The sequence below is a fragment of the Myotis nattereri genome, assembly GCF_964212035.1.
Source record: "Myotis nattereri genome assembly, chromosome: Y".
NCBI classification, from domain to species: Eukaryota; Metazoa; Chordata; class Mammalia; order Chiroptera; family Vespertilionidae; genus Myotis; species Myotis nattereri.
Genome location: NC_138094.1, coordinates 43671008 through 43684674, shown reverse-complemented (window position 1 = coordinate 43684674; position 13667 = coordinate 43671008). Strand labels below are relative to the sequence as shown.

Genomic DNA, 13667 nt, shown 5'->3' with positions numbered 1-13667 from the left:
AGTGTGTCCTCTGGTGTCTGATGAGATGTGACTTCTGTGTAAAGCCTTGCCCACACTCCCTGCAAACATAGGGCTTCTCCCCTGAGTGTGTCCTCTGGTGTCTGATGAGAGGTGACTTATCTGTAAAGCCTCGCCCACACTCACTACACACATAGGGCTTCTCTCCTGAGTGTGTCCTCTTGTGTATGATTAGAGTTGACTTATCTCTAAAGCCTCCCCCACACTCCCTGCAAACATGGGGCTTCTCCCCTGAGTGTGCCCTCTGGTGTCTGATGAGATGTGACTTCTTTGTAAAGCCTCGCCCACACTCCCTGCACACATATGGCTTCTCCCCTGAGTGTGTCCTCTGGTGTGTGTCGATATGTGACTTATCACTGAAGCCTTGCCCACACCCTCCATGCTTGATTGTTACAATTTTTGACATTCTTACTTCCACAAATAATTTGCCTGTGTTCTTTGCGTTAACATTCTGGCCTGTGCTGGGCTCTTCCTCCATTATTCTCTCAGGTTCACTGGAGCTCCCTGTTTGTCCGTTGGGAGGCTTGAAAGAAGCCCTTGAAGTTCCCCTGTGCCTGATCCTTTTAAGCAAAGGTTTGGACCTCCATTTGACCTCTTGACCTTCAACTTTGTCATTCAAGCCATGTGGACCAGTCTGTTGCTGCTGCTGTTGATTCTGACGCTCTGGGCCAGCTTCCTCCGACTGGATGTGCTTTCCTGCAGATGCTCCTGACAGAATCTCAGAGGGGTGATTGCGTTTCACATGTTGGCTGAGGAATGTCCGACTGGAGAAGGCCACAGAGCAGGAGGGACATGGGTGGACCTCTGGCTTTGGTTCTGCTGGAGAAGAAAGTTTTGGTCAGGGCAGGTGTGGGCAAGCCTGCCTGTGCCGTACGCTCTGTCTCCTGGTAAGACCCGTCCCCGGAATCATTCTAGCTGTGTTGACAGTGCAAGCTCTGCCTCCCACAAAGTGTTCCTTCACTGTCTACTTTTCTTTTTCTTTGTCTGCACTACTCTTCTTCAGAAATCCAGAGACCCCATATCAAAAGTCTTTTCTACAGCCCTGGCCAGTGTGGATCAGTGGATAGAGCCTCAGCCTGTGGACAGAAAGGTCCTGGGTTTGATTCCCATCAAGAGCATGTGCCTTTGTTGCAGGCTTCTCCCCAGCCTGGGCCCTGGTCTGGGCGTGTGCAGGAGGCAGCCAGTCAATGTGTTTCTCTCACATCGACATTTCTCTTTGTCTTTCCCTCCCTCTTCCACTCTCTCTAAAAATCAATGGAAAAATATCCTGGGATGAGGATTGAAAAGAAAAAAGGTCTTACAGATCAAGGACCATCAGAAGGCATTTCACTCCTTATATGGGTTGGACTATTGTGACCTTTCCATATACATGTATCTTCTAAGTCATGTTAAAGAGAAAAACCACAGGCCTGGCCAGGTAGCTCAGTGGTTGAGCATCAACCCATGAACCAGGACGTCACCAGTTTGATTCCTGGTCAGGGCACATGCCCAGGTTCTGTGCTCGATCCCAGCAGGAGGCAGCTGATCCATGTTGATATTTCTATCCCTCTCTTCATTTCCCTTCCTCTCTCTCTCAAATCACTAAAAATATTTAAAAATAGAGAAACCATAGGCCCCAACTAGCAATTGCTTCTCTCTCAGTTTTCCACAAATCACAAAATGGAAATATGTCCTTCCTCACACAGTATTCCTACTTGATTTCTTTCAGTGTTAGCCTACTTCAAATACACTACAAAGTCCTGTTTCAGAATATCTTTCCAACCATCCCCTAGCCAGTTTGGATCAGTAGATAGAGCGTCGCCTTGGGGACTCCAGGGTCCTGGGTTTGATTCTAGTCAAGGGCACATACCTGGGTTGCAAGCTCAATCCCCAGCCCTGGTTGGGGTGTCTGTGGGAGACAAGCTATTGATGTTTCTCTCTCTGTCTCTCCCCCTTCTACTCTCTCTCAAAAAATAATCAGTGGAACAATATCCCTGGGTGAGGATTAACAACAACAACAAAAATATTTCCCCAACCTGCTTCTTAAACTCCTGACTCCCATCTCTCTCCATCCAGTCCGCCTTCCTCTCTCACTGAGAGTTGAAATAATCTCAGAGGGGATTCCCCACTGAAGTTTATTTCCCCAAAAAATTAACAAAGCATAGTTTTAGAACATGCCACTCTGCAGCGGAAAACTGCTCAGTTGTCCCGTCTCACTCAAGAAAGTCCCCAGTATCTCAGCTTGGATCATAGGCACTGTATTTCCCGGCTGCTAGGCATCTGTCCAACCTCTGTTCTTGCCCTCTGTACTGAGACTGAGACGGGAGTAGCCCTCAGCCAGCTCAACACCCCACCTCTTTCCTTCCCTGCACCAGCCACTCCCTCTGCCTGGGACCTTGTGACACAACTGTTGTAAATGTTGTCTCCTGAGAAAGCCTTCCCTTGACCTTTGCAATCCGGCACACCCACCTTCCCCTCACACTGATCCCTAGGCACTTGTCCTGGGCCCGTTTTCTCCAAAGCGCTAACAACTGTGTGATATTAAGCACATGCATATATGTCTGCCGAGGCTTCCATCCTTCACCAACCAGCTGCTCAGGAGCAGTGATTCTGATCATCGTGTTAATTGGTATTTCCAGCTCCCAGAACCCTGTGTGGCACCGAGTAGGAATTCACATGACAAGTCACAAAATAATGAATGAATGCATGTTAACACACACATTTCATTTAGAAATATGCAGTAAATGAAGAAGAAACAGCTAAAGTGTTAAAAAAAACAACAACCCAAAAACAACCACCTTGATGAGAGAGCTGGTTAAGTACCTGAAACATTTTTTTTTTTTTTGGCTCTGATTTTTTCAGCACTATATGATGCCGTGCATTTTGTGCATGAAGTATTTTTAAAAATGTAACACAAATTGGCCCAGGCCATTGTGGCTCAGTTGGTTGAGCATTGTCCCATTTACCCAGAGGTAGCCAGTTTGATTCCTGGTCAGGGCACATGTCAGGGTGGTGGACTTGATCCCCAGTAAGGAGAATGCAGGAGGCAGCAGATTGATATTTCTCTCCCTCTCCCTTCATCTCTGTCTCTAAAACCAATAAAAGCATATTTTTAAGAATTAGAACAAAAATAAAAATATTAAAATTATTCTTAAGAATCAAAGTCCTATGTGATGAGCCATCAATTTCTGAAGCATCTGATTTGAAGCTTTGCTGACTCTAGAGTGGATTTTACTCTACTTGAGAGTTGGAGCATGAAAACTTCTAAGAATTCTTTCTTTCCATGTTGAAGAAGAGTGGTGCCCACCTCTCCCGGCCACAAGCTCTGTCTTCCACTTGCTGCCCCACTTGATGCCCAGCTTTTGGCCATACTCTTCTCCATACCAGACCAGCAGCTCACAGCCCGTCCTCACGACCCGGCAGGTTCGGTAGAAAATCTGCCTGTGATATTGAAAGGCCACCAGGTTCTGTTCTTCCTCATCCCGGGCGCAGTTCACGTACCTGGCGTTGAGGCAGATGAAAGGAAAAAAAACCACAGGCGATGAGCTTCCACTACCTGTCATATCGTGTCCAGATCCTCACTGACGCGTAAGGCCCTCAGCACTGATGGCACCCACCCACATGCTCCTGGGGAAACTTCTGTTCAATGTCCAAGCCTCTGTCACAAGGTCATGTGAATTCCTGTCTCTATGTCCTGCTCACAGTGCTCATCCTGCCTAATGCCATTTCCAAAGCCTCATTCCAGACTTCCCCATCAAACCCGGTGGCCTCTAGCTTCTCTAAGCTGTAAGTCAGGTTCTGTGTTACACCCCAGGACTCGGGGCTTGCTCTAGGACTCACACCATTCAACATTCAGTCCAAGTCTCCCTTCTCTTCAGAGGCCTTTGTCGAGTCTCCCCACACTTTATTGAAGGCATCATTCAGTTGCCTCCCCCAGGTTCCCACAGAAATGTCGAGGTCTCTCTTTCTTAGAAAAATAACACAGAACAATAGTAGTTTATTCATAATCTGTCTCCCCTGACACAAGAGAGCCTCTCAGGAAAGGGCCATGAGCACTATGACTCTGCAGGCTCCAACATCCAGTTCTAGTTAGAACTGAGTCTGGGATGATGTGCTGCCCTCACAGGTTTAGATTATCCTTGGTTCAAGGCTATGTGGGCACTAGGCACTTGTTGAAAAATAGGAAAATTAGAGTTAAATGTTTATGAAATAAAATGTTTCATGTCCGTCTGCAGTAAGTCCTCCCTAGGGACATGGATTGTGTGATCTGTGTAAGTAATGAATTCCTTCCTCTAAACTGGAATATAGTAAGTGTTTAACTAATGTCAGTTAGATAAATCACAGAGTAATCCAGGGTCCTCAAGGTTTTTCCCAGTGCCCAAAGTAGAGACTTCTATTTTGAGGACATATGCTATACTTTTACCTCCTTTTTTTCCTAAATGTCACTAGATGTTAAAGATCACTGTATGGAGAAAAAGGGGGAACAGAGTACTGAGGGAGACCATTAAGGAGGCATGATGGGAAGGACAGACATGTGGTTTGTGAGGCATGAGTGTCCTCTCCGGCACCCAGAAGCCTAGTGACCTTACCTCATCCAGTTGGCCTGAGATGTATCCTTTCCATCCACATACTCATAGCAGTTTCTCCCTTTGGTGATCTGCATTTCAGGAAAAGAAGTTAAAGGCTGTGTGTGTGTGTGTGTGTGTGTGTGTGTGTGTGTGTGTGTGTGTGTGAGTTTGAGTGTATATAATAGAATAATTACTTTATTCTAGTGTCATCAAATCTCTTTCAGCCTGCATGGTGATTCAACTGCCAATGGTGATCACAGGACATTTTTCTTACTCATCATCTACACTTCTTAGTCAATTTGTCCACTAAGCAGGAGCCCCACAAGGGAGGAGTCTGTACCACTTTGCTCCCATTTACCCTCTGATCCTTAGAGAGGAGCTCCATGTTCATGCAAAGTCCGCCCAGTACACAGAGCTAACTAACCATATGGTCCCCATCCATGTCCTAGCATGTAGAAGGTGGGGCAATCCAAGCCACAGGAGGGCCGGGAAGCCAGAGGACAGGGAAGAGGTAAAGTTCTCACCAGCCAGGAGTAGCCGCTGTTGGCTGTGGCTTCATCTTCTGTGATCTGACCCTCATAAGGGCCAAAGTGCAGGCCCACCGGCAGATCACATTCCTCATTCCACACTCCAAGCCCAGCCTCAGGGATGCCTGATGGTCCGATTCTCAACCCAGGGGGCACAGTGAGGGCTGAGCGGTTGGCATGCCCCTTGTCCACGGCACTGTCTTTTACAAACGTAGGAGGCCCGTGCACAGCACAGCTGTCAATGAAGAAGTTCTGACACTTCTCACAATCTGGAGGCAAGAGCAACAGGGATTAGTCAGGGTGCAGTGCATGTCCCTGCACTTGAAGAGTTTCAGAAAGAGCTCCCATCAGTGAGCCTCAATCCTATATTCCCGGTCACGAGAGGAAGGGAATGATTTGGGCACCCAAAGACCAGTGAAATTATTGCATCAAGGACATAACATGCTCCTTGGTTAGGGTGAGCTTACACAGGTAGTCATCGTCCTGGGGCTCGCTGATCTCTTGGTAGACATGGCCCTTTCTCTCTCGTAGGCTATACATCTTCACTTCGATCTCCTTTCTCCTGAGGTCTACATGAGAGAAGAGCTGGTGAACGAAGTGGGTCTGGAACATGAGTCCCTGACTTGTCAGAAAGCACACAATGTCTTCCCATCAAATGATCACCTGTTCTTTATAGTATCTGGTATTTTCCTCCATTAACTAAAAGACTAGTACGCAACACTGACTACCGATGGCTGATTCAATTTTAGTTTCTAGATGATCCCATTATCAGGTTCAACCTTCCAAGCTTTGGTCATTCATAAAGTATGTATTGAGGGCACGTTATGTGTTAGGCACTGAGTAAAGATCTGGGCACACAACACCAAGAGAATATGGGTGCTATTATCACAGATGGATTTATTGGACAACTTGCATGTGCCAATTGTTTGAGATTTAATTTAATGCTTTCAAACTATATGTGTCCCATGTTTCCTTATGTTCACTGTATACATTAGCATTCAGGAGCTCAGAGAGTTTGGAAGATTAGCTCAAAGCTTCAGTGCTAACTCCAGTTTCAAATCCAGGCCTGTTGAAAGTCCACCCCACATACCTAGGCTATACTGACCAGCCTTTCTAGAGGAATGAGTGGAACTGAAATCTCCAAATTGTTGAACTTACCCAATTTTGATCTAGGGTGCTTTCCAGAGGTACTTGCTTCTCCAGGAGGGGGCACTGGTTTCTGGGTCTGCTCTGAGCCACTTGTGGTCAACAAATTTGCTGTTCCTGACAATTCCTTCAAACTGGACTCATTACTTAATGGCGCCCTGGACTTTGCCTTCAGTGTGAAAGGCAAAGGGAAATAAATGTAACGTACATTTATTTAATTATGTAGGGTTTATGATATACATGACTTTAATGAACACTTCAACAACTCTTGGAAATACCGGGGAAGTATGAAAATTAGAGGAAAAAGAAATGACCAATGTGGGTTTTGAATCGAAGACTAGAACCCATGCCTTAAGGCTCTTTCTTTTATAGCACATTGAGAATGAAGGATACTGGGAAGAGAATAAGACATAGTTGGGCCCTAACCAGTGTAGTTCAGTTGATAGAGTGTCGGCCTGCAGACTGAAGGGTCCTGAGTTGAATTCTCGTCAAGCGCGAGTTCCTTGGTTGCAGGACCCTCCTCCCTGGCCTGGACCTTGGTCTGGGCTTATGCAGGAGGCCACCAGTCATTATGTGTGTCTCTCACATTGATATTTCTCTCTTTCTCTCCCTCTTTTTTCTATTCCCCCTAAAAATCAATGAGAAAATATCCTTGGGTGAGGATTAAGAAAAAAAGAAAGAAAGAAATAGTTGGCAGAGCCCTGGCTGGTGTAGCTCAGTTGGTTGAACTGAAGGGTTGCCGGTTCCATTCCCAGTCAGGGCACATGCCCCAGTTACGGGTTATTGATCCATGTTTTTCTCTCTCACTGATGCTTCTCTCCCTTCCTCTCTCTCTCAAATCAGTAAAAACATATTTTTTAAAAAGAAATGGCTGGCAGAAACCTACCATGACAATAAAGGAAATTATGCTAAAATGTGCAATTTACTATATCATGGAAAGAATAGTTGTAATTAGATTAGTTGGTTCCCACCAATTCTGTTTGAATAAGGTTGTGCTACTAGCCTGTTCTCTTCATTTTCCTGACCTATAACATGCTAATTCTTAATGTTATAATGAACATGAAATATAATGATGTTCACCAAAGTGTTCTGTGAGCACTTTGATACAGTATGAATGTGAGATTACAGTCCTGCTATCAATGTCCCTCTCAGCCATCTCTATATTTGAAATCACGTGTAATTTATCTTCATTATTCTTTGACCCTACTCTAGTTTAATTTGTAAATTTGAAAGCACTCTTTCAGCAAACATTCAGGAGGCCCTCAGGGACCCTGAGCTGGGCCTGGGACTTCTGAGAAGAATCTGGTGTGAACCAAAGAGCTCACAATGCAGAGGTAGGCAGGCGGAGCCAATGATTCAAACAAGATGACACTGGCCTAATTAGAGCTCAGAGAAAGAAGCCATACTTCTTCTGACTGGAATGAGCATTCAAAACCAGTTCCAGATGAGCTTCTATTGAATAGTGTGTCATCTCTATGAAGTTCTTAAGTCACTTTATTTATTGTTTATTGTTTCTGAATCGTCAAACCTGAAGCACCCCAGAGTTGAGAGGCTTTCTTTTATTTGACTGGGAGGCTCTGATGCTGGGGTTGCTATATCCATCTTCATCTGGGACCATGCACCATGCAAACTGCCTATATATCAGTGAGCTTCTGCAAGTCGGAAGTCTTAGTGCATTTCTCACTGGAGCATAGCAGAGCAGAACTGCGTTTGGAATCATCAGTCAGTGAAAGATGTAATCATGTATGGATGAGACAGTGGAAAGTGCATAAAACTATGGAAATTTTAATGAGCTTGTAAGTGGTTTAGAGATGAAGCTATGGATTAGATTGCACGACCACCGATACTGTGATTTCAGACATACAATCAAACACTAGTATATGTCTGAAACCTCAGTTTCCTCATCAGAAATGGTGATACTTATAGTACCTACCTCATAGGGTTGTGGTAAGGTTTAAGTGAGTTTATGCACGTAGAATTCTTAGAGTCTGAAGCATTGTGAAGATAAGACCCGTGGTAGCTACTATTGTTGCTGATGTTATTAACGACTAAGATGATATTGGGCATTTTGTTGAAGAGGTCAGGAAAGGAAGGTGGCACTCTGATTTTTCCTCCTCTTCCCTGCATTTGCATCCAGGAGGAAGATTTTCTTTTCCACAGGATTTGGGAAATACTCACCTTCTGATGTTTATTCTGTTCCACTCTGAGGGCCACCCAAGAAGGTTTAGCTAAAAGATGGTGAGAAATCAATAATATATATAATTTCAGAGAGGAAGGGAGAGGGCGAGGGAGAGAGAGAGAGAAACATCAATGATGATAGAGAATCATGGATTAGCTGCCTCCTGAATACCCCACACCAGGGATCAAACTGGCCGTGTGCCCTGACCGGGAATTGAACTGTGACCTCCTGGTTCATAGGTCGACACTTAATCTCTGAGCCACGCCTGCCGTGTGAGAAATCAGTTTTGGTTGGTAATTGTTTCAAAATCTGGAGATTTTTATCTTTCAGAATTCTGAATTATAGAGTAATCCCAGGACAGACCAAGGATGATTGGAAAATGTTTCCTGAGGTTTCATTAGGCTTATGCTTTTATTGGGAGCATCAGCTAATTTTCTTAAAATGTTAAAAAATAGCCCTAGCCAGCTTGGCTCAGTGGATAGAGCATCAACCTGCGGATGGAATGGTCCTGGGTTCTATTCCAGCCAAGGGTGCATGCCTGGGTTGCGGGCTCATCACAGGTGTGCAGGAGGCAGCCAATCGATGGCTCTCTCTCATCATTGATGTTTTGATCTCTCTGAATTCCTCTCTGAAATCAATAAATATATTTTAAAAAAATAGACAAAACCCCATCTGTACTTCATCCTCTGTTCAATATATATATTTAAAGTAGAAGCCCGTTGCACAAAGATTCACGCAATAGGCCTTCCTTCCCCTGGCTGCCTGCACTAGATTTCCTCTGGCACCGGGGTCCCAGGCCTTTGCTCCAGCCACTGAGGAGAAGCCAAGCCTCTTCCGTCTTCAGTCTTCACTCCAGCCAGAGCCTTCAGTCTTCTCTCAGCGGCTGCCCTGGTTAGGCAAATTAACTGCCATCTTTGTTGGGTTAATTTGCATGTGTATCCTGATTGGCTGGCGGGCCTGGCAGAGTGACACCAATTTGCATGTTTCTCTTTTATTTGTGTAGAGTGGCCTATCCCTGGCTGGGCATCTCAGTTGGTTGGAGTACCATGTTTTACACCAAAAGGTTTCCGGTTTGATCCTTATTGGGGCCTACACAGGAGGCAACTGATGGATGTTCCTCTCTCACATTGATGTTTCTGTCTCCCTTTCTGTCTCCCTCCCTTCCTCTCTCTAAATTCAATGAATATCCTTGGGTGAGGATTTAAAAAATAAAATTGCCCTAAAAAGCAAAAATAAAAAATTGGCCTTTCATGACACAAGTATAATAAAGGTCATGTAACTGCAAAGAATCTCTACTCTGTAACCCAGCGCTTTCTCCTCTCTGTCTTCTGTCTTCACACTGGCCTTGTCCAGTCCACCTTGGACAAGGCACCAGGACCACCTTGGCTCCTTTCTTTCTTATCCTTCCTCCTTTGCACATTTGGATTGTGACCACCTTCTCTAATCACTAGATTCTGATCAGCATCACACAGTCTTAGGGACAAAGACTCAGGTCTAGTCACCACATAAACAGAGTTTCGGGCAAGCTGGACATAACGTCGTGACTTCAGCTATGTTTCAACCTCAGACCCATGGAACTACAGACCCTACCAATCAGACTTTCATGAAACCTGGCAGATGATGCCATGGCTGCCATGGAACCTGATACAATGATGAACTACTTCCTACCCTGGCCCACAACCCAACCCCCTAACTACCATGAGTAATAATTTTCCCATATGTCCCCATGCAGGTCTTAGAGCACTGCTCACCTGTCAAAACTTCCTCCTTCTATGTGATCACAACTCTTCTGAATTAGTTATTTTTTACTCACTGTTATATTTTTGTATACTTACTTGTTAATGTTCTATAAGTATACAATTATATTATTATTCTATTTTATTTTTTCCACCACCATTTATACTCCTGTATTATTATTTTTTCATCCTCACCTGAGAATATATGCTTATTGATTTTAGAGAGAGAAGAAGAGGAAGAAAGAGAGGGAAACATGGATGTGAGAGAGAAACATCGATGAGTTGTATCCCATACACACCCCGACTGGGGATGGATCACGAAACCTTTTTGGTGTATGGGAGGATGCTCCAACCAACGGAGCCACCGAGACATGGCTATTCAATTATTTTTATTTTGAGAGAATGTTTATTAAAACTAGGGACAGTGAAACAAGGATAGAAGCAGCAGCAGGAGAGAGCTTAGGCTGGGCTGCTGTGTTGCTCTAGAAAGGTTAAAGGAAAGAGTTCAGCCTAGGCGGGCGGCTTTGGCTCATTGGAAAGTCATAGAAAAGGGGCCTTGGAGCCAGGTTCAGGGGGTTAGCCTGAATGAGCTGCCCCTGCCCGGACTCCCTGGTGCAAGTCTCCTGGGTCCCTTAGTTTAGGAGATGCACACCGAGTGGGGGTTGGGGGGAGGAGAGGGGAAAGGGTGAGGGGTCTGTGTGCTCCCGGAGAGAGAACAGCTTAAAAAATATATATATTAGAGCACCATTGCACGAAATTTATAAATTTCTGCACCGTGGGAATGGCGGTGGTGGTGGTGGTGGTGGTGGGGGGGAATTCCTGAGCCCGGCCTGTGCCCTCTGTGGCTCTGACAGTCTGGAAGTCCTGCGATCCATCGCTTGCAGAGGGAGGTCCCGTTCAGTAGCCCCAGCTCTGCATTGGTGGCCTGGGCCTCCCTCTTTGGGGTGACGGGGAGCCCCCATTGATGACCCAGTGGCTAGTGGCCTGGGCCTCTCTCTGCAGGGCATCATGGGGGATTGGGGGGCCGGACCAATTGCGTTTCACAGGCCTTGGCTGGCCTGGCGCCAGTGGGTGTCATAGCCTGGTCATCTGGTGGGTCCTTCAGCTGGTCCGCCCTGGATTTGCATATTATGGTTTCATTATTGTAGATTTGGGGGGTGGGTCTGGGTGAAGGTGAGAAAAGGGGGAGAAATGGGGGACCTCTGTGATAGTGTCAACACTAAATCTGTATATAATTATTGTTACACATTGAAAGAGGTTTTATGACCCTGGCCAGTGTGGCCCAGTGGTTGAGCCACGACCTATGAACCGTGAGGTGGGGGGCCGGCAGGAGGCAGCCATGGAGGTTTCTCTCTCACCTGTTTCTCTCTCTCTCTCTCTGTCTCTCTCTGTCTCTCTCTCTCTCTGTAAAATAAATGATTCATAGAAAGGGGTTTATGTGAACAGCCCCTGGCTGTGTAACTGCTCTGCCTCTTGCTCCTCCCCGGTAACTCCCGAGAGGCCGCCCGACCTACACCAGGTCAGGGTCAGGCAGCTGCGCGCCCTCCGCCCGCACCTCGTGGCCTCGGGGTCCACTCGTCATCCGAGTCCTCGGAGTCCTCCACCCGGGGCCTGGCCGTCCTCCCGCGGCGACACATGAACGCGGGTCGAGGGGCCCTGAGACCTGGAAGGAGAGAAAGAAAGAGTCTGTCCTGCAGGCGAAGAGCTGAGGGACAAACAGCAGAGCCAGCGCTTGGCGGGGGCAGAGCCCGGGGCCCTGGACGGAGCACCCCCGCCCCGCCCACCCCGCGGCCCCGTCCCCCCTCGCTCACCCATGCTGAGCAGCGCCTCGTAGTTGCTCTTCACGTTGCGGTGCCGCGCTCGCTCCCAGGCGCCCATCTGCGCCCACTCCTCCCGGGAGAAGTAGATGGACACGTCCCTGCAGGCGGCCCTGGACTGGGGGAGAGACCGTCCGTCCGTCCATCCGTCCTCCCCGGCCCGAGGGGCGGCGCCCCGCCTCCACCCCGTCCCCACCCCCGTCCCCACCTCCACCCCCTCGGACCCCCTTACCTTAGGCCTATGCCCCGCTCTCCCCGCCTCCTCCACGGGGCGCTCCTGCAGGTCCCTGTCCGGGTCCATGGTGCCGCCAGCAGAGTCCCCTCCCGAGGACACGGTGCCTGTGGGAGGAGGAGGCGCTGAGGGGACCGCTCCCACCTTGCAGGGCAAACCCCCCCCACCCCCCCAACCCCCAGACAGACCGGGGCCGCGGCCATTATGACCCACTAGGGGGCGCCTCCTTCCCGCCGCGGTTGGGGGGTCCCAGGGGGTACTGAGGGGCCCGGACAGGGGGGTCTGAGGGGCGCGTTCCAGGGACTGAGAGGCGCAGTCAGGGGGAACTGAGGGGCGCGTTCTGGGGGGTCTGAGGGGCACGGTGGGGGGTCTGAGGGGAGCGGTCTGGGAGGTCTGAGGGGCGCGGTCAGGGGAGACTGAGGTGAGGAGTCTGGAGGGTCTGAGGGGAGCGGTCTGGGGGATTTGCGGGGAGCGGTCTGGGGGGTCTGAGGGGCGCGGTCAGGGGGGTCTGATTGGCGTGCTCAGAGGGATCTGAGGGGCGCGGTCAGAGGGGTCTGAGGGGCGCGGTGGGGGCGTTGAGGGCCCTTGGGGGTGGAGGTGGTTCGCCTTTACAATGGGGGGGGGGGGCTGTGCCGAGAGGAACCGGGTTCGGGAATGGCACCCACGATTCAGGAGCAATGCACGCGGGAGGAGGCGCCTCAAGGGGCAGAGACGTCTCCGGCTTAGGAGATGGGCCCGCTGGACAGAATCCGGGTCTTTCTTGCCAGGAAAGTTGGGTGCTCGGGTCAGAGGATTTGGGACTCCTGTGAAGAGATTTGGGGTCTCAGGGACAGCCTCCAGGGTTTCTGTCTCGGAGTTGGGGATTTGGTCTTCCTGGGTGCCGTGGTTAGGGAGCCCAGGCTCGGGGTGTGCTGTGTCTGACCTTTGGGGGATTGAGCGTTCCTCTGGGCGCTGAGACCGGGGGTCCTCCGGGATAGCGCACTTGGGGTCCCTGGAGGCTGACAGAGTGGGAGCCTCTCGGGAGGACACCCTGGGTCTTCGGCTGGGGGTTTGAAGGCCAGCGGCAAAGGGGTTCCCACGCAAGGCTCCCGTTTTCCTGTCTGTCTCCAGGCCGCACTGCGAACCTGGCCGAGGTCCCCTCAAACCCGCGCTCCTGGCCGCGTGCTCCCGCCCTCAGGCGGTGTGCGGCCGGCTGAGGGGGAGCTTCCTGCCTCCAGAGCGTCAGCGCCAGCCGCCAATGAGTGCTGTGGTCACGGGGCCCGGCCTGCCAATGGGCGGTCAGAAACGCGAAAAGGGCGGGCCATGGAGGTGGAGCCTTCCTGCCAGTCAAGGAGAGAATCCTGAGGAAAGAGCCCGCCCTGCGCTCCCAACCCCCCATGGTGATTGGCTGCCCTGGGTCCTGCGAGTGTCCGTCAAGAAGCCTTCAGCCACTGGGAGGTGTCCAGGGCTTGGATTCCCGCTGCGT

General features: G+C 49.2%; 1 pseudogene across 1 annotated transcript in view; it reads right to left on the bottom strand.

Annotated features, from left to right (window-relative positions):
• Window positions 1-756: 756 nt before the first annotated feature.
• The window catches only part of LOC308512516 (histone-lysine N-methyltransferase PRDM7-like), a 45042-nt pseudogene continuing 32131 nt past the window's right edge, over window positions 757-13667 (bottom strand). Inside the window, exons 5-15 of the transcript in view lie at window positions 12416-12484; window positions 12203-12309; window positions 11965-12088; window positions 11709-11816; window positions 7923-7942; window positions 6251-6407; window positions 5560-5661; window positions 5090-5361; window positions 4587-4654; window positions 3305-3498; window positions 757-834 (exon numbers count right to left, since the gene is read on the bottom strand). The product of the transcript in view is annotated as a histone-lysine N-methyltransferase PRDM7-like (transcript). The remainder of the gene's footprint in view (window positions 835-3304; window positions 3499-4586; window positions 4655-5089; window positions 5362-5559; window positions 5662-6250; window positions 6408-7922; window positions 7943-11708; window positions 11817-11964; window positions 12089-12202; window positions 12310-12415; window positions 12485-13667) is intronic.